The 18691-nt window shown below is 47.4% G+C and overlaps 1 protein-coding gene across 4 annotated transcripts in view; it reads right to left on the bottom strand.

The window, feature by feature from the left end:
• Positions 1-18447, bottom strand: part of LOC140390450 (butyrophilin subfamily 3 member A1-like) — an 84593-nt gene extending 66146 nt beyond the window's left edge. For 2 of the 4 annotated variants that reach the window (XM_072475597.1, XM_072475599.1), the window contains exon 1: positions 18314-18447. The gene's annotated coding sequence lies outside the window, so the exon portion shown is untranslated. The remainder of the gene's footprint in view (positions 1-18313) is intronic. The other 2 variants (XM_072475598.1, XM_072475600.1) reach the window with 1 other exon arrangement.
• Between the last annotated feature and the right edge of the window lie 244 nt (positions 18448-18691).

Genomic DNA, 18691 nt, shown 5'->3' with positions numbered 1-18691 from the left:
TATCAGACAGACCGTGTCTCCCCCCCACCCCCCGGGGTTTATCAGACAGTCTGTGTCTCTCCCCCCCCCGGGTTTATCAGACAGTCTGAGTCTCCCCCCCCCCCCCCCCCGGGTTTATCAGACAGTCTGTGTCTTCCCCACCAACCCCCCAACCCGGGTTTATCAGACAGTCTGTGTCTCCCACCACCACCCCCCCCGGGTTTATCAGACAGTCTGTGTCTCCCCCTCCCGGGTTTATCAGACAGTCCGTGTCTCCCCCACCCCCACCGGGTTTATCAGACAGTCTGTGTCTAACCCCCCCCCCCCCCAAGGGTTTATCAGACGGTCTGTGTCTCCCCACCCCCCCCCCCCCTGGGTTTATCAGACAGTCTGTGTCTCCCACCCCCCCCGGGTTTATCAGACAGTCCGTGTCTCCCACCCCCCACCCCCCCCCCCCCCGGGTTCATCAGACAGTCTCCGTCTCCCCAGTCCGGGTTTATCAGACAGCCTCCGTCTCCCCCCCCCCCCCTGGGTTTATCAGACAGCAGTCTGTGCTGAGTGTGGTTCTTTCTGTAGTTGTTCAGCCGGTTGTAATGTTCGGAGTGGAGGCCCTGGCTTTACAGAGAGTGCAGGCCCTGGTTTTACAGAGAATGCAGGCCCTGGCTTTACAGAGAGTGCAGGCCCTGGCTTTACAGAGAATGCAGGCCCTGGCTTTACAGAGAATGCAGGCCCTGGTTTTACAGAGAATGCAGGCCCTGGCTTTACAGAGAGTGCAGGCCCTGGTTTTACAGAGAGTGCAGGCCCTGGTTTTACAGAGAATGCAGGCCCTGGCTTTACAGAGAGTGCAGGCCCTGGCTTTACAGAGAATGCAGGCCCTGGCTTTACAGAGAGTGCAGGCCCTGGCTTTACAGAGAGTGCAGGCCCTGGCTTTACAGAGAGTGCAGGCCCTGGCTTTACAGAGAGTGCAGGCCCTGGCTTTACAGAGAGTGCAGGCCCTGGTTTTACAGAGAATGCAGGCCCTGGTTTTAAAGAGAGTGCAGGCCCTGGCTTTACAGAGAGTGCAGGCCCTGGCTTTACAGAGAGTGCAGGCCCTGGCTTTACAGAGAGTGCAGGCCCTGGTTTTACAGAGAATGCAGGCCCTGGTTTTAAAGAGAGTGCAGGCCCTGGCTTTACAGAGAGTGCAGGCCCTGGCTTTACAGAGAGTGCAGGCCCTGGCTTTACAGAGAGTGCAGGCCCTGGCTTTACAGAGAGTGCAGTCCCTCCATTTACAGAGAGTGCAAAGTCTCTCAAATATCTCAAACAGCAGCTGACAGGAAAGAGGAATCATAGAATCATAGAAGTTTACAGCATGGAAACAGGCCCTTCGGCCCAACCAGTCCATGCCGCCCAGTTTTTACCATTAAGCTAGTCCCAGTTGCCCGCACTTGGCCCATAGCCCTCTATACCCATCTTACCCATGTAACCATCTAAATGCTTTTTGAAAGACACAATTGTACCCGCTTCTACTACTACCTCTGGCAGCCCATTCCAGACACTCACTACCCTCTGAGTGAAGAAATTGCCCCTCTGGGCCCTTCTGAATCTCTCCCCTCTCACCTTAAACCTATGCCCTCTAGTTTTAGACTCCCCTACCTTTGGGAAAAGATGTTGACTATCTACCTTATCTATGCCCCTCATTATTTTATAGACCTCTATAAGATCACCCCTAAGCCTCCTACGCTCCAGGGAAAAAAGTCCCTGTCTATCCAGCCTTTCCTTATAACTCAAACCATCAAGTCCCGGCAACATCCTAGTAAATCTTTTCTGCACTCTTTCTAGTTTAATAATATCCTTTCTATAATAGGGTGACCAGAACTGCACACAGTATTCCAAGTGTGGCCGTACCAATGTCTTGTACAACTTCAACAAGACGTCCCAACTCCTATATTCAATGTTCTGACCAATGAAACCAAGCATGCCGAATGCCTTCTTCACCACCCTGTCCACCTGCGACTCCACCTTCAAGGAGCTATGAACCTGTACTCCTAGATCTCTTTGTTCTATAACTCTCCCCAACGCCATACCATTAACTGAGTAGGTCCTGGCCTGATTCGATCTGCCAAAATGCATCACCTCACATTTATCTAAATTAAACTCCATCTGCCATTCGTCGGCCCACTGGCCTAATTGATCAAGATCCCGTTGCAATCCTAGATAACCTTCTTCACTATCCACTGTGCCACCAATCTTGGTGTCATCTGCAAACTTACTAACCATGCCTCCTAAATTCTCATCCAAATCATTAATATAAATCACAAATAACAGTGGACCCAGCACCGATCCCTGAGGCACACCACTGGTCACAGGCCTCCAGTTTGAAAAACAACCCTCTACAACCACCCTCTGCTCTCTGTCGTCCAGCCAATTTTGAATCCAATTGGCAACCTCACCCTGGATCCCGTGAGCTTTAACCTTCTGCAACAACCTACCATGCGGTACCTTGTCAAAGGCTTTGCTAAAGTCCATGTAGACAACGTCTACTGCACTGCCCTCATCTACCTTCTTGGTCACTCCCTCAAAAAACTCAATCAAATTTGTGAGACATGATTTTCCACGCACAAAGCCATGCTGACTGCCCCGAATCAGTCCTTGCCTCTCTAAATGCTTGTAGATCCTGTCTCTCAGAATACCTTCTAGCAACTTACCTACTACAGACGTTAGGCTCACCGGTCTGTAGTTCCCAGGCTTTTCCCTGCTGCCCTTCTTAAACAAGGGCACAACATTCGCCACTCTCCAATCTTCAGGCACCTCACCTGTGGCTGCCGATGATTCAAATATCTCGGTTAGGGGACCCGCAATTTCCTCCCTAGCCTCCCACAACATCCTGGGATACATTTCATCAGGTCCCGGGGATTTATCTACCTTGATGCGCTTTAAGACTTCCAGCACCTCCTCCTCTGTAATATGCACACTTCTCAAGACATCACTATTTATTTCCCTTAGTTTCCTAACATCCATGCCTTTCTCCACCGTGAATACCGATGAGAAATATTCATTCAGGATCTCACCCAACTCTTGTGGCTCTGCACATAGATGCCCTTGTTGATCCTTAAGAGGCCCTACTCTGTCCCTAGTTACTCTTTTCCCCTTTATGTATCTGTAGAATCTCTTTGGATTCTCCCTTGCATTATTTGCCAAAGCAATTTCATGTCCCCTTTTTGCCCTCCTGATTTCCCTCTTAACTCTATTTCGACAATCTCTATACTCTTCAAGGGATCTACTTGATCCCAGTTGCTTATGTACGTCATATGCCTCCTTCTTCTTTTTGACCAGAGTCTCAATATCTCGAGTCATCCAGGGTTCCCTACTTCTACCAGCCTTGCCCTTCACTCTAAAGGGAATGTGCTTACCCTGCACCCTGGTTAACACATTTTTAAAAGCCTCCCATTTACCAGCCGTCCCTTTGTCTGCCAATAGTCTCCCCCAATCTACCTCTGCAAGTTCCTGTCTGATACCATCAAAATTGGTCTTGCCCCAATTAAGAATTTTAACTCTTGGGCCAGACCTATCATTCTCCATAGCTATCTTAAAACTAATGGAATTATGGTCACTTGTCCCAAAGTGATCCCTCACTAGCACTTCTATCACTTGCCCTTCCTTATTTCCCAAGACGAGGTCAAGTTTTGCCCCCTCTCTAGTCGGTCCATCCACATACTGAATGAGAAATTCCTCCTGAATACACTCAACAAATTTCCCTCCATCCAAGCCCCTAATGCTATGGCTGTCCCAGTCAATGTTGGGAAAGTTAAAGTCCCCTACTACTACCACCCTATTATTCTTGCAGCTATCTGTAATCTCCTTACATATTTGCTCCTCAATTTCCCGCTGACTATTTGGGGGCCTGTAGTACAGTCCTACCAAGGTGATCTCTCCCTTCTTATTTTTCAGTTCCTCCCATATAGACTCAGTGGGCGAACCCTCGGATATATCCCCTCTAAGTACTGCCGTGATGTTCTCCCTAATCAAAAACGCCACTCCCCCTCCTCTCTTACCTCCTGTTCTATCCTTTCTATAGCATCTGTACCCCGGAACATTGAGCTGCCAGTCCTGCCCCTCCCTTAGCCATGTTTCAGTCATAGCTATAATATCCCAGTCCCATGTGCCCGTCCATGCCCTGAGTTCATCCGCTTTGCCCGTCAGGCCCCTTGCATTGAAATAAATGCAGTTTAATGTAGACCTTCCTTGCTCTCTGCCCTGCTTTCTCTGGTCATGCTTTACACACTCTCCCTTCCTGCCTTTTGTTTCTGTCCCCACTGACTTCCTACATCGGTTCCCATCCCCCTGGCACATTAGTTTAAACCCTCCCCAACTGCACTAGCAAACACCCCCCCGAGAACATTGGTTCCGGTCCCACCCAGATGCAGACCGTCCGATTTGTACAGGTCCCACCTCCCCCAGAATCGGTCCCAATGTCCCAGGAATTTGAAACCCTCCCTCTTGCACCATCTCTCAAGCCACGTATTCATCCTAGCTATCCTGTCATTCCTACTCTGACTATCACGTGGCACTGGTAGCAATCCTGAGATTACTACCTTTGAGGTCCTACTTTTTAGTTTAACTCCTAACTCCCTAAATTCAGCTTGTAGGACCTCATCCCGTTTTTTACCTATATCGTTGGTGCCTATATGCACCACGACAGCTGGCTGTTCACCCTCCCCCTCCAGAATGCCCTGCAGCCGCTCCGAGACATCCTTGACCCTTGCACCAGGGAGGCAACATACCAACCTGGATTCTCGTTTGCGTCCGCAGAAACGCCTGTCTATTCCCCTTACAATTGAATCCCCTATCACTATAGCTCTGCCACTCTTTTTCCCGCCCTTCTGTGCAGCAGAGCCAGCCACGGTGCCATGAACCTGGCTGCTGCCACCTTCCCCTGGTGAGCCATCTCCCCCAACAGTTTCCAAAACGGTAAATCTGTTTTGGAGGGAGATGACCGCAGGGGATCCCTGCACTGCCTTCCTACTCTTCCTCTGTCTGTTGGTCACCCTTTCCCTATCTGCCTAAGTAACTTTAATCTGCGGTGTGACCAACTCACTGAATGTGCTTTCCACAACTTCCTCAGCATCGCGGATGCTCCAAAGTGAGTCCATCCGCAGCTCCAGAGCCGTCAAGCGGTCTAACAGGAGCTGCAGTTGGACACACTTCTTGCAGATGAAGGAGTCAGGGACACCAGAAGGGTCCCTGACTTGCCACATCTCACAAGAGGAGCATGACACGGGTCTGAGCTCTCCTGCCATGACTTAAACCTGAAGTTAAATTTGAACTACACTACACAGCTAAGAGAAAGTCAAAGAGAGAGAAATCACTTACCAGTTACAAGCCAATCACTTACCTGCTGGCTGTGATGCAATTGCTCCAGAGACTCCCTCACAGGTCTGCTTCTCTGCACCTCCTTCAGGTGAGCACCAAATTCCCTTAACTAGTTAATTAATTTACTTAATTAACTTGATTTTTTTTTTTTTGTCACTCCCCTCTTACCCGAACTCAGCCTTACCCAAACTCAGATACACTCTGTTTGCCTTCAGCACTCTGTTTCTATAGGCACTTCAGCCACACCCTTTGTATCCTTCCTGATTTACAGTCAGCCAATAGGCCTGCTCCCAAAACTGATCTCTCTCCCGAACAGCTGACCTGCAAGGTAAGGAAGTGGTTAAGCAGTACTTACCTCACCCACAGCGCGCCCTTTTAAACTGTCCCCTCTGCCTCGCAGCTCCCGCGCTTTTTGAAACTCCCGCGCTGTGGAACAAATGTTACGAGGAAGGGTGTGGCTTCCTTGTGTAGCGTGGGCAAGTTAGAAGGGGCATTTCAACAGCATGCTGATTCAGGAATATTCCAGAATGATCAGAACGTTCAGAGGGCAAACATAGGGAAGCAGTCAGAATTTAACAGATCTGAGAACCCTGTAAATACTGACACACGCCCCGGGGACCGCCTGTAAATATTCACACACTCCCCGGGGACCCTCTGTAATTACAGGCACACTCCCGGGTAAAGGAATCTTTAATTTATGGGATCTTAACCTGTCGAACTACGCCAAGTTTGGGGAAAGCTTAGTTGATGAATCAAGTCCTGGCGCAATACGACAAGTTGTAAGATTTGTAAGATTTGTAGACTGTGTTAAGTTGTTTGATTCCTTGTATTATTCGACTGTGTAAAGTTGAAGGAATTTATATCATCTCTGCTATTCGGTTATCAGTAGCACTTTGCGAATACTGGAACTCAGCAGAAATTTGCAGTATAAACTCCTCAGGTGCCAAAAAGAATTGTTTTATTTGTAGTCGCTTGATTACAATTTGAAAGTCATTTAAAAGGCAATTCGTAGACAATTCAAAGCTTCCAGAGAATTACAGACATTATCTTTCTTTGCTTAGGCAGACAGCTCGAAAGTAACTTTTAAAAGGTCAAAGTCTGGCAATGAAACATGAAGAGAGAGAGAGAGAGAGCTAATCTTCAGCTAAACTCAAACTCAAAGTCAAAAGTGGACTAACATCACTGACACAGACTGTTAGGCTGACAAGCTGACAGAACCCCCAAAGACAATACCTAAAATGGAGACTATAAAGGACAAAACTGACTAAACTAACAGAAAGACAACACAGCACAACACCCCCCCCCCCAAAGACAATACACTACAGACAACACACTTTCAAAGACAATAAAACCTAAAATGGCGGGGAGAAACTTTTTAGTTATACACTTTCATATCTGTCTTAAGTCATCTAATCACAGCCCAATATAATCCTAATTGGTTTGGGTTAGACTCGAACACATTTGATTTGATGGCAAGCCGTCCATCTTCAATGTGCAACATCAGCTTTTCTGACCCAGCTGTTATCTGCATTGTGAACAATGGTGCCTTCATGTTGCTGTGTATTCAGTCCCTGTCCTAGACAATTAGCACAAGCAGTGTCAAATTATCTTGAAAATATGCATTTGCCAGAACAACGGACTTCAGTAAAAGTGAATTATGCTGTATAAATGGGTATTTAAAACTGGGGCTCAACATTTATGCTTAAACAGCTATCTTTTACCTATACTAGTTGTATTTGAAATACTTGACTTCTACACCGGGGACCCCCTGTAAATACAGACACACTCCCCGGGGACCCCCTGTAATTACAGGCACACTCCCCGGGGACCCCCTGTAAATACAGACACACTCCCCGGGGACCCACTGTAATTACAGACATACTCCCCGGGGACCCCCTGTAAATACAGACACACTCCCCGGGGACCCCCTGTAATTACAGGCACACTCCCCGGGGACCCCCTGTAAATACAGACACACTCCCCGGGGACCCACTGTAATTACAGACACACTCCCAGAGGACCCCCTGTAATTACAGACACACTCCCCGGGAACCCCCTGTAATTACAGACACACTCCCTGGGGACCCCCTGTAATTACAGACACACTCCCCGAGGACCCCCTGTAATTACAGACACACTCCCCGGGAACGCCCTGTAATTACAGACACACTCCCCGGGGACCCCCTGTAATTACAGACACACTCCCCGGGAACCCCCTGTAATTACAGACACACTCCCCGGGAACCCTCTGTAATTACAGACACGCTCCCCGGGAACCCCCTGTAATTACAGACACACTCTCCAGGGACCCCCTGTATTTACAGACACACACCCTGGGGACACCCTGAATGTACATAGAAGCATAGAAAAGCTACAGTGTCAAGAGGGTCCATTCAGTCCATCTGTCTGCACCACCCACAAAACTAGCTGCTCATTGTGATCCCATTTCCCAGCCCCTGATCCGCAGCATTGCAGGTTCCAACATTTCAAGTGCAGATCCGGGTAAACGGAGTTGAGTGTTTTTGCCTCAATCACCAACTGAGGGTGTGAATTCCACCACCCTCTGGTGCAAACGATTCTCATGTCCCCTCCTTCTAAAATCTATGTCTCCTGGTAATCTGTCCTGCCTACCCTGTTCGGACCCTCATGATCTTGTACATCTCAATTAGGTCATGTAGCCACCTAAAATGGCTGATTCCCGATTAATTTGGCCAAAACCCGATGTAAAATGGCTAACCGAAAAGGCTGATGGGAAAAGCAGCCAACAGAGCACAAATGGACAGCTGCAGACAGAACAGCGTATTCGGCTCTGGGGGAAGTCGGCCCAGATCAATACCTGCGACCATTAGCAGCACATCAACCCAGACATCTGCGGCTATCCCCGGGAACAATTGCAACATATTAGCAATTGAAAGCCGATCCAGACCTCTCGGCGCCAGCAGTGGCCAAGACAAAGAAAGGTGTACGACCACCCCCCGATCAAGGAATCGCCCCATTATTAGAGCACATCGAACCAAGTGATTGGGACCAAGTCCAATCACTTGGACCCAGGGTCAAGGTCCGCCCCGAGGGGTGGGAAGCCCCCGGGAACTATAAAAATAGGGGCCAAATTCAGATCGACCCTTCTCTCCTTTCTTCTCCTGCTCGCAAGAACCATCGACCAGCAACCGTAAGTTTGACTCCAGCGATCGCTACCCGATAGAGACTCCTAGCCATCGACCCGTATCAGCCTTTGAATCCCGCAGGCCAGACCCAATTCAATAAGCCATTCGTTTCCCTGACCTAGTGGTCCATTCCCAAAGTTAAGTATTGGCCAGTAGTGGTAGGTAGTGATATAGAAAATAGGATTATTGTGTAAGTATTTATTGCTATACATAATAAATGACCATTGATTTTAATCTTACTAAGCGGTGTGCTGTCTTCTTAATCATAACTACAGCTTGAACCACGTGGCGGTATCAGAAAGATACCTGGCGACTCGTGAGCAAAGGTGACAGAATTAGAGCTAATAAAACTAAGGCTAATAAGAGCAACAGTCACCCCTCAGCCTCCTCTAGTCTAAACAAAACAACCTCAGCCTCTCCTCATTGCTGCAATTTCGAAGCCCCGGTAACATTCTTGTAAATCTCCTCTGCACTTTCTCCAGAACAATGGTGCCCTTCCTGTAAAGTGCACAAAAACCCCAGTTGTGGCCCAACCTGCATTCTATACAGCGCCAACATTACAGCGGTAGCACAGTGGTTAGCACTGTTGCTGCACAGCACCAGGGTTTCAGGTTCGCTTCCCGGCTTGGGTCACAGTCCGTGCGGAGTCTGCACATACTCCACGTGTCTGCGTGCGTTTCCTACGGGTGCTCCGGTTTCCTCCCACAAGTCCTGAAAGACGTGCTGCCAGGTGAATTCATTCTGAATTCTCCCTCAGTGTACCCAAACAGGCGCTGGAGTGTGGCGACTAGGGGATTTTCACAGTAACTTCATTGCAGTGTTAATGTAAGCCTACTTGTGACAATAAAGATTATTAAATTATTAAAAACCCTGCTTTTGTATTCAGTATCTCACTCAATGAAGGATATGCTTTCTTGACCACCTTGTCAACTTGCCCTGCCACCATCAAGGACCTGTGGACATGCACTCCAAGATCTCTCACTTCCTCAACCCTTTTCAATATCTTCCTGTTCATTGAGCGTTCCTTTGCTTTATTTGCCCTCTCCAAATGCATCACCTCACACTTTTTCCGGATTGAATTCCATTTGCCACTTCTCAACCAAACCATTGATAGATATTTTTATACATTTAGAGTACCCAATTATTTTTTTCCCCCCAATTAAGGGGCAATTTAGCGTGGCCAATCCACCTACCCTGCACATCTTTTGGATTGTGGGGGCGAAACCCACGCAAACGCAGGGAGAATGTGCAAACTCCACACGGACAGTGTCCCAGAGCCGGAATCGAACCTGGGACCTCGGCGCCGTGAGGCAGCAGTGCTAACCACTGTGCCACCGTGCTGCCCACCCATACACAGTCTTACTTCTCTCCTGAATACCTGATTGAACCTGCCTCCATCGCTCTCTCAGCCAGACCATTCCAGACCCAAACCACTCACCGTGTAAAAATATCACTGTTGCTTCATTTGCTCATGATTTCAAATCTTTGCCCTCTCTTTCTCAATCCTTTTACGAGCGGGAGCAGTTTCTCCCTCTCTACTGTGTCCAGACCCTTCATGAGTTTGAACATCTCGGGATTGCTACCAGTGCCATGTGCTAGTCAGAGTAGGAATGACAGGATAGACAGGATGAATGCGTGGCTTGAGAGATGGTGCAGGAGGGGGGGATTCAGATTTTGGGGATATTGGAACCGGATCTGGGAGAGGCGGGACCATTACAAATTGGACGGTCTGCAACTGGGCAGGACTGGAACCAGTGTCCTCGGGGGGTTGTTTGCTAGCGCTGTTGGGGAGGGTTTAGACTAACGTGGCAAGGCGATGGGAACCAATGCAGGAAGTCAGAGGGTAGTAAAGAGAGGATAGAAACAAAAGTCAGTAAGGAGAAAAGTGGACGGCAGAGAAACAGATTGAACTGCATTTATTTCAATGCAAGAGGCCTAACGGGCCAGGCACATGGACTCGGAATGGATAGGTTCATGGTACTGGGATATTATAGCTATTACTGAAACATGGCTAAAGGAGGGGCAGGACTGGGAGCTCAATGTTCCGGGGTACCAAATGCTATAGGAAAGATGGACCAGAAGATAGGAGGGGAGGGGGAGTTGGGTTTTTGATTTGGGACATCACGACAGTACAGAGAGAGGATATATCCAAGGGTTCGCCCACTGGGTCTATATGGGTAGAACTGAAAAATAAGAAGGGTGAGATCACTTTAATAGGACTATACGAGAGACCCCTAAATAGTCAGCGAGATATTGAGGAGCAAATGTGTAAGGAGATTACAGATAGCTGCCGGAAAAATCGGGTGGTAATAGTTGGGGACTTTAACTTTCCCAACATTAACTGGAACAGCCACAGCACTAGGGGTTTGGATGGAGAGAAATCTGCCGAGTGTATTCAGGAAGAATTCCTCATTCAATATGTGGATGGCCCGACCAGAGAGGGGGCAAAACCTGACCTCCTCTTGAGGAATAAGGAAAGGCAGGTGATGGAAGTGTGAGTGAGGGATCACTTTGGGGCCAGTGACCATAATTCCATTAGTTTTAAGACAGCTATGGAGAACGATACTTCTGGCCCAAAAATTTAAATTCTAAATTGAGGCAAAGCCAATTTCGAGGGTATTAGTCGGGAACTTTCAAAAGTTGATTGGGGACCCTGTTTGCAGGCAAGGGGTCAGCTGGTAAGTGGGAGTCTTTCAAAAAGGTGTTAACCAGGGTTCAGGGTGAGCACATTCCTCTTAGAGTGAAGGGTAAGGCTGGTAGAAGTAGGGAACCCTGGATGACTCGGGATATTGAGGCCATGGTCAAAAGGAAGAAGGAGGCATATGACATGCATAGGCAGCTGGGATCAAATGGATCCCTTGAAGAGTAGAGAGCTTATCGGAGTAGAGTTGAGAGAGAAATCAGGAGGGCAAAAAGGGGACATGAGATTGTCTTGTCAGATAAGGCAAAGGAAAATCCAAAGAGCTTTGACAGGTACATAAAGGGTAAAAGGGTGACTGGGGAGAGGGTGGGGCCTCTTAAGGATAAACAAGGTTATCTATGTGCAGATCCACAGCGGATGGGAGAGGTCCGAAATGAATATTTCTTGTTAGTATTTACTGTTGAGAAAGGCACGAATGTTAGGGAAATAAAAAGTGATGTCTTGAGGAGTATACATATTACAGAGAAGGCGGTGCTGGGGGTATTAAAGCACATCAAGATAGATAAATCCCCGGGACCCGATGAAATGTATCCCAGGACGTTGTAGGAGGCTAGGGAAGAAATTGCCGGCCCCCTAGCTGAGATATTTGAATCATCGACAGCCACAGTAGAGGTGCCTGAAGATTGGAGGGTAGCAAATGTTGTGCCCTTATTTAAAAAGTGCTGTCGCGATAAGCCTGGGAACTACAGACCGGTGAGCCTTACTTCCATTGTGGGTAAATTGTTAGAAGGTATTCTGAGGGACAGAATCTACAGGCATTTAGACAGGCAAGGGCTAATTAGGGAAAGTCAGCATGGCTTTGTAAGGGGAAGGTCATGTCTCACCAATTTGATTGAGTTTTTTGAAGGAGTAACCAAGAAGGTAGATGAGGGCAGTGCAGTCGACGTTGTCTACGTGGACTTTATCAAGGCCTTTGACAAGGTACTGTAGCCACTTAAATTGGCCAACTCCCGATTCAAAATGGCGAACGGCAAAGGCTGATGGGAAAGTCAGCCAACAATATAAAAACCAGCAGCTGCAGGTTGGCTGTGTATTTACCTCTGGAAAGGCCAGACAATATCGATACCAGCAACCATCAGCAAAACAAAGCAACAGCCATCTGCATACTAATGAGCAATCCCCGGGAACAATAAGCAACATTTGGACACACAAAGCAAAACCAGACTCTTCGGCGCCAGCAGGAGCCTACACAAAAGGAGGTGAACGAGCACCTCAAGACCGCCCATCGATCAGGGAACCGCTCCAGCATTGGAGAAAATCAAACCAAGCTATTGGGACAAAGTCCAATCACTTGGGACCAGGTACAGGGTCCGCTCGAAAGGCAGGAAGCCCCTGGGGACTATAAGAATTGAGCCCCAAGTTCAAATCGCTCTCTTCTTCAGCTCTTTGCTCTCTTCACACTCTTCTTCCTGCCCGGGTCACCCAGCAACAATGAACCAACATTGACTGTGACCGGTGCAGTGACTCCAGTGATCATCAAACTCGTAAGTCTTAATTCAACGCTCGCTACGAGATAGGCGCTCCTAGCTACCAATCCGTACCAACTTCGAATCCCGCAGGCTCAGAACCCGAACGAAAGGCCATTTGTTCCCCTGACCTGGTGGGCCAGTTCCAAGTTAAGTATAGGCCTGTTAGTTGTAGAAGTAGCTTAGACGTAGAATTTGTGCATGAGTAGCGATTACTGTGTATAATAAATGTGGCGGTATCATAAAGATACTCGGCGATTCGAGAGCAAAGGTTATAAAACAGAGCAATTGAACCAAGGAGAAAATTAGCAACAGTACCGCATGGTAAGTTGTTGCAAAGGGTTAAATCTCACGGAATCCAGGGCGAGGTTGGCTTGGTGACCGAAGCCAAAGGGTGGTTGTGGAGGGTTGTTTTTCAAACTGGAGGCCTCTGACCAGCGGTGTGCCTCAGGGATCGGTGCTGGGTTCACTGTTATTTGTTATATATATTAATGATTTGGATGAGAATGTAGGAGGCATGGTTAGTAAGTTTGCAGATGACACCAAGATTGGTGGCATAGTGGACAGTGAAGAAGGTTCTATAAGATTGCAACAGGATCTTGACCAATTGGGCCAGTGGGCCAATGAATGGCAGATGGAATTTAATGTGGGTAAATGTGAGGTGATGTATTTTGGTAGATCAAATCAGGATCTACTCAGTTAAGGGTAGGAAGTTGGGGAGAGTTACAGAACAAAGAGATCTAGGGGGACAGGTTCATAGCTCCTTGAAGGTGGCGTCGCAGGTGGTCAGGGTGGTGAAGAAGGCATTCAGCATGCTAGGTTTTATTGGTCAGAATATTGAATACAGGAGTTGGGACGTCTTGTTGAAGTTACACAAGACATTGGTAAGACCACACATGGAATACCGTGTTCAGTTCTGGTCACCCTATTATAGGAAGAATATAGTTAAACTAGAAAGAGTGCAGTAAGAAGTCTTACAACACCAGGTTAAAGTCCAACAGGTTTGTTTCAAACACTAGCTTTCGGAGCACTGCTCCTTCCTCATGAATGTGAACATAAGAACATAAGAACATAAGAACTAGGAGCAGGAGTAGGCCATCTGGCCCCTCGAGCCTGCTCCATCATTCAATGAGATCATGGCTGATCTTTTGTGGACTCAGCTCCACAAAAACTATCTATCTTTATCTTAAAAACATTTAATGAAGGAGCCTCTACTGCTTCACTGGGCAAGGAATTCCATAGATTCACAACCCTTTGGGTGAAGAAGTTCCTCCTAAACTCAGTCCTAAATCTACTTATTTTGAGGCTATGCCCCCTAGTTCTGCTTTCACCCACCAGTGGAAACAACAGTGAAGGTGAATTCACCTGAGGAAGGAGCAGTACTCCGAAAGCTAGTGTTTGAAACAAACCTGTTGGACTTTAACCTGGTGTTGTAAGACTTCTTACTGTGCTCACCCCAGTCCAACGCCGGCATCTCCACATTATAAAGTGAGAAGAGATTTACGAGGATGCTACCAGGACTTGATGGTCTGAGCTATAAGGAGAGGTTGGATAGACTGGGACTTTTTTCCCTGGAGCGTAGGAGGCTTAGGGGTGATCTTATAGAGGTCTATAAAATAATGAGGAGCATAGATAAGGTAGACAGTCAACATCTTTTCCCAAAGGTAGAGGAGTCTAGAACTAGAGGGCATAGGTTTAAGGTGAGAGGGAGGAGATGCAAAAGAGACCAGAGGGGAAATTTTTCACACAGAGGGTGGTGAGCATCTGGAACGAGCTGCCAGAGGCAGTGGTAGATGCGGGTACAATTTGGTCCTTTAAAAAGCAGTTAGACAGGGCAGCACAGTGACATAGTGGTTAGCACTGCTGCCTCAAGGCGCTGAGGTCCCAGGTTTGATCCCGGCTCTGGGTCACTGTCCGTGTGGAGTTTGCACATTCTCCCCGTGTTTGCGTGGGTTTTGCCCCCACAACCCAAAAGATGTGCAGGGTAGGTGGATTGGTCACGCTAAATTGCCCCTTAATTGGAAAAAATGAATTGGGCACTCTAAATTTTTTTTTTTTAAAAGCAATTAGACGGGTACATGGGCAGGGTGGGTATAGAGGGATATGGGCCAAATGCGGACAAGTGGGACTAGCTTAGTGATAGAAACTGGGCGGCATGGACAAGCTGGGCCGAAGGGCCTGTTTCCATGCTGTAAACATCTAGGAGTCTGTCTCTACCAAATCTCCTCTCAAACGTCTTCTCTCCCAGGAGAACAGTCCTAACCTCTCCAATCTATCTTCATAACTGATGTTTCTCATTCCTGGAACCAATCTCATGTATTTTTTTTTTACACCCTCTCCAATTCGTATACACACTACTGAAAATGCAGCATCCAAAACTGGACTCAACACTCCAGCTGAATTCTTCCGCAAGTTCAGCATAATCTCTTTGCTCTTGTACTCTATGCCCTATATAACTCTATATGCTGTAGACAGCCTGCCCTGCCACCATTGGTGACTTACGCACAGATGCATCCAGGTCACTCTGCTCCTGCACCCCCTTTACTTTAGAAATATAGAAACTTTAAGCAGAAGTAGGCCATTCGGCCCCTCAAGCCTGCTACTCTGGGCAACAGTTCAAAATAAATAAATTTAGTGTATCCAATTAATTTTTTCCAATTCAGGGCAATTTAGCATGGCCAATCCACCTAGCCTGCACATCTTTGGGTTGTGGGGGCGAAACCCACGCAAACACGGGGAGAATGTGCAAACTCCACACGGACAGTGACCCAGAGCCGGGATCAAACCTGGGACCTCGGTGCCGTGAGGCAGCAATGCTAACCACTGTGCCACTGCGCTGCACCCGCTCCTCTACTCAACATGATCATGGCTGATCCTCTATTTCACGCCATACTCCAGATTTAGATTTATTGTTCTGTGTACCGAGGTACAGGTAAAAGTATTATTCTGCGAACAGTCCAGACAGACCATTCCATACATGAAAAACATAGGACATACAATAAATACACAATGTAAATACATAAACACAAACATCAGGTGAAGCATATTGAATGCAACAGTAGCGAGGATGCGTGGAGAGATCAGTTCAGTCTATAGGAGGGCCAGTGATCTCCTCGTATTCTTTGATGCCTTTAGAATCGAGAAATCTAGCGATTTCCTTCTTAAATGTATTCAGTGATTTCTCCTTCAGTCTTCTGTGGTGGAGAATTCTACAGGTTCAGCGCCCTCCGAGTGAAGACATTGCTCCTCATCTGAGTCCTAAATGGCCAAGCCGCTATCCTGAGCCTGTGTCCCCTGTTTCCAGACCCCGCCCTGCAGCCAGAGGAAACGGCATCCCTGCATCCAGTCTGTCCAGCTGTGTCAGAATTTTATACGTTTCTATTGGATCCCCTCTTCTAAACTTCAGTGAATACAGGCATATTCGACTCAATCTCTCCTCATTGGACAATCCTGCCATCCCAGGAATCAATCTGGTGAACCTTCACTGCATTCTCTCCATAGCAAGTATACCCTTTCTTTGGTAAGAAGGCCAAAACTGCACACAATACTCAGAGTGTGGTCTCACCAAGTCTCTGTATGGCTGCAGTTACATCTCCCTGCTCCTGTACTCAAGTCCTCTCGCAATGAAGGCCAACATACCATTTGCCTTCCTAAATTTTTGCTGCACCTACGTGCTTGCTTTCAGTGAAGGGTGTACTAGAACCCCCAAGTCCCTTTGTACATCGACATTTCCCAATCGATCAATATTTAAATAATACGCCATTCAGTTTCTCTATCGAAATAGGGCTAGCTTCACACTGAACCACATTGTACTGCATCTGCCATGTCTTTTCCCACTCACTCAATGTGTCCAAATCGCCTTGAAGCCTCTTAACATCCTCCTCAGCACTCATCTTCCCACCAAATTTAGTTTCATCGACAAACTTAGACACATTTAAGTTCCTTCATAAGAACTAGGAGCAGGAGTAGGCCATCTGGCCCCTCGAGCCTGCTCCGCCATTCAATGAGATCATGGCTGATCTTTTTGTGGATTCAGCTCCACTTACCCGCCCGCTCACCGCAACCTTTTATTCCTTTACTGTTCAATAATCTATCTACCTTTGCCTTAAAAACATTTAACAAGGTAGCCTCAACTGCTTCACTGTGGCAGGGAATTCCACAGCTTCACAACTTTCTGGGTGAAGACGTTCCTCCTCAACTCAGTCCTAAATCTGCTCTCCCTTATTTTGAGGCTGTGCCGCTAGTTCTAGTTTCATCCGCCAGTGGAAACAACTTCTTTGCTTCTATCCTATCTATTCCCTTCATAATATGTTTCTATAAGATCCCCCCTCATTCTTCTAAATTCCAATGAGAATAGTCCCAGTCTACTCAGTCTCGCCTCAAAAGCCAATCCTCTCAACTCCAGAACCAACCTAGTGAATCTCCTCTGCACTTCTTCCAGTGCCAGTACATCCTTTATCAAGTAAGGAGACCAAAACTGTACACAGTGCTCCAGGTGTGGCCTCACCAGCACCCTATACAGCTGCAACATAACCTCCCTGCTTTTAAACTCCATCCCTTTAGCAATGAAGGACAAAATTCCATTTGCCTTCTTAATTACCTGCTGCATCTGCAAACCAATGTTTTGGGATTCACACACAAGGACACCCAGGTCCCTCTGTACAGCAGGATGCTGCAATTTTTTACCATTTAAATAATAGTCCATTTTGCTGTTATTCCAACCAAAATGGATGACCTCATATTTAACAACATTGATGCTAATCCAGTTCCTATGCCTTCTCAACTTTAACTATCCACAGTTTACCCAGTATCTCATCAATTTTGAACCCATTAATGTCTGAAATACCTAATCTGTTACCATATTCTTCCCTGGTAAAAACTGATGCAAAGTATTCATTGAATACCTTAGCCATGCCCCTAATCAGCCTCTTTTCATACTCCCTCTTTGTTTCTCTAATGTGTTTTTTCACCTCTCCTCTGAACCTTCTGTATTCTTCCTGGTTCGCAACTGTATTTGCTACCTGACACTCCAGGAATTCATGGGGTGGGCTGATTGGGAAGGTGCCAGTGTCCAGGGCGAATATTTATTCCCTGAGCTATAAGAGCATGAAGATAGATAAGCTGGGGGTGGCACAGTGGCGCAATGGTTAGCACTGCTGCCTACGGCGCTGAGGACCCGGGTTCAAATCCCAGTCGGTTGGTTAGAAAGGAGCTTTGAGATTTCTGCAGGCGCCATGCAAATGCAGGTCTTTGTTGTTGCCGTTGGGATCGGGACCCCGGGGATTGAGAGAATCTCGCCCCCTCCGTTCAACTCGACCCAGAAGCCGTACCTGAATAGGATAAGAAGGAGGGGGAGGGGGGGGGGTATTAAATAGGGAGTGAAATGTAACCCGTGTTAGTCTCAGGGTTGGGCTGGGAGGTTGGTGGTGACTGTTTCAGAGATGTTCCTGAGCCCAGGAAGCTCTGATCTCTTGTTTTTCACACGCTATTGAAGTAGAGGAGCTAGTGGCCGCCGCCTTGCTCCTGAACCTTGTCCCTGACCCTGAACCTTGTCCCTGAACAGACAGACTGCGATCCCCCGAAGCAGGGAGACGATTCAATTTCCCCAATGTAACCATTTGTCAGTGTCCCGGGCCAGGCAAACACTCTCTCACCTTACCGCTGCATCAGGCACTTCACCTTCCCCTCTCTCCTTCAATGGCTTTCTTCATTCTTTCAGCCAAGAAATGGAAGCGAAAAAGGAGGAAGTGCAGTTAAACATTTTTAGTTTCACTTTGTAACATCCGCCGTGCAACACATTTGCAGAGGGGGAGTCGACAATTTAAGGAGCGGCCCATTTTAATTTGTCCTTGAGTTTATTTCTGTTATTTTTTTAATGTATTTTATTACAAACATGTATCAAAACAGGTTATAACCCATAAACATCCCGGAAAACATACTTCCCAGCAATTAACAAAACAGTCTGTACAAATTTTCCCCCTTTTTCACCCTTCTCTCCTCCCCTGCCCCCTGTGACGAACAGCTCCTCAAAC

This window comes from Scyliorhinus torazame, chromosome 14 (genome assembly GCF_047496885.1).
Source record: "Scyliorhinus torazame isolate Kashiwa2021f chromosome 14, sScyTor2.1, whole genome shotgun sequence".
Classification (NCBI taxonomy): domain Eukaryota; kingdom Metazoa; phylum Chordata; class Chondrichthyes; order Carcharhiniformes; family Scyliorhinidae; genus Scyliorhinus; species Scyliorhinus torazame.
The sequence above is the reverse complement of the archived record's forward strand: the minus strand, read 5'-3'. Positions and strand labels throughout refer to the sequence as shown.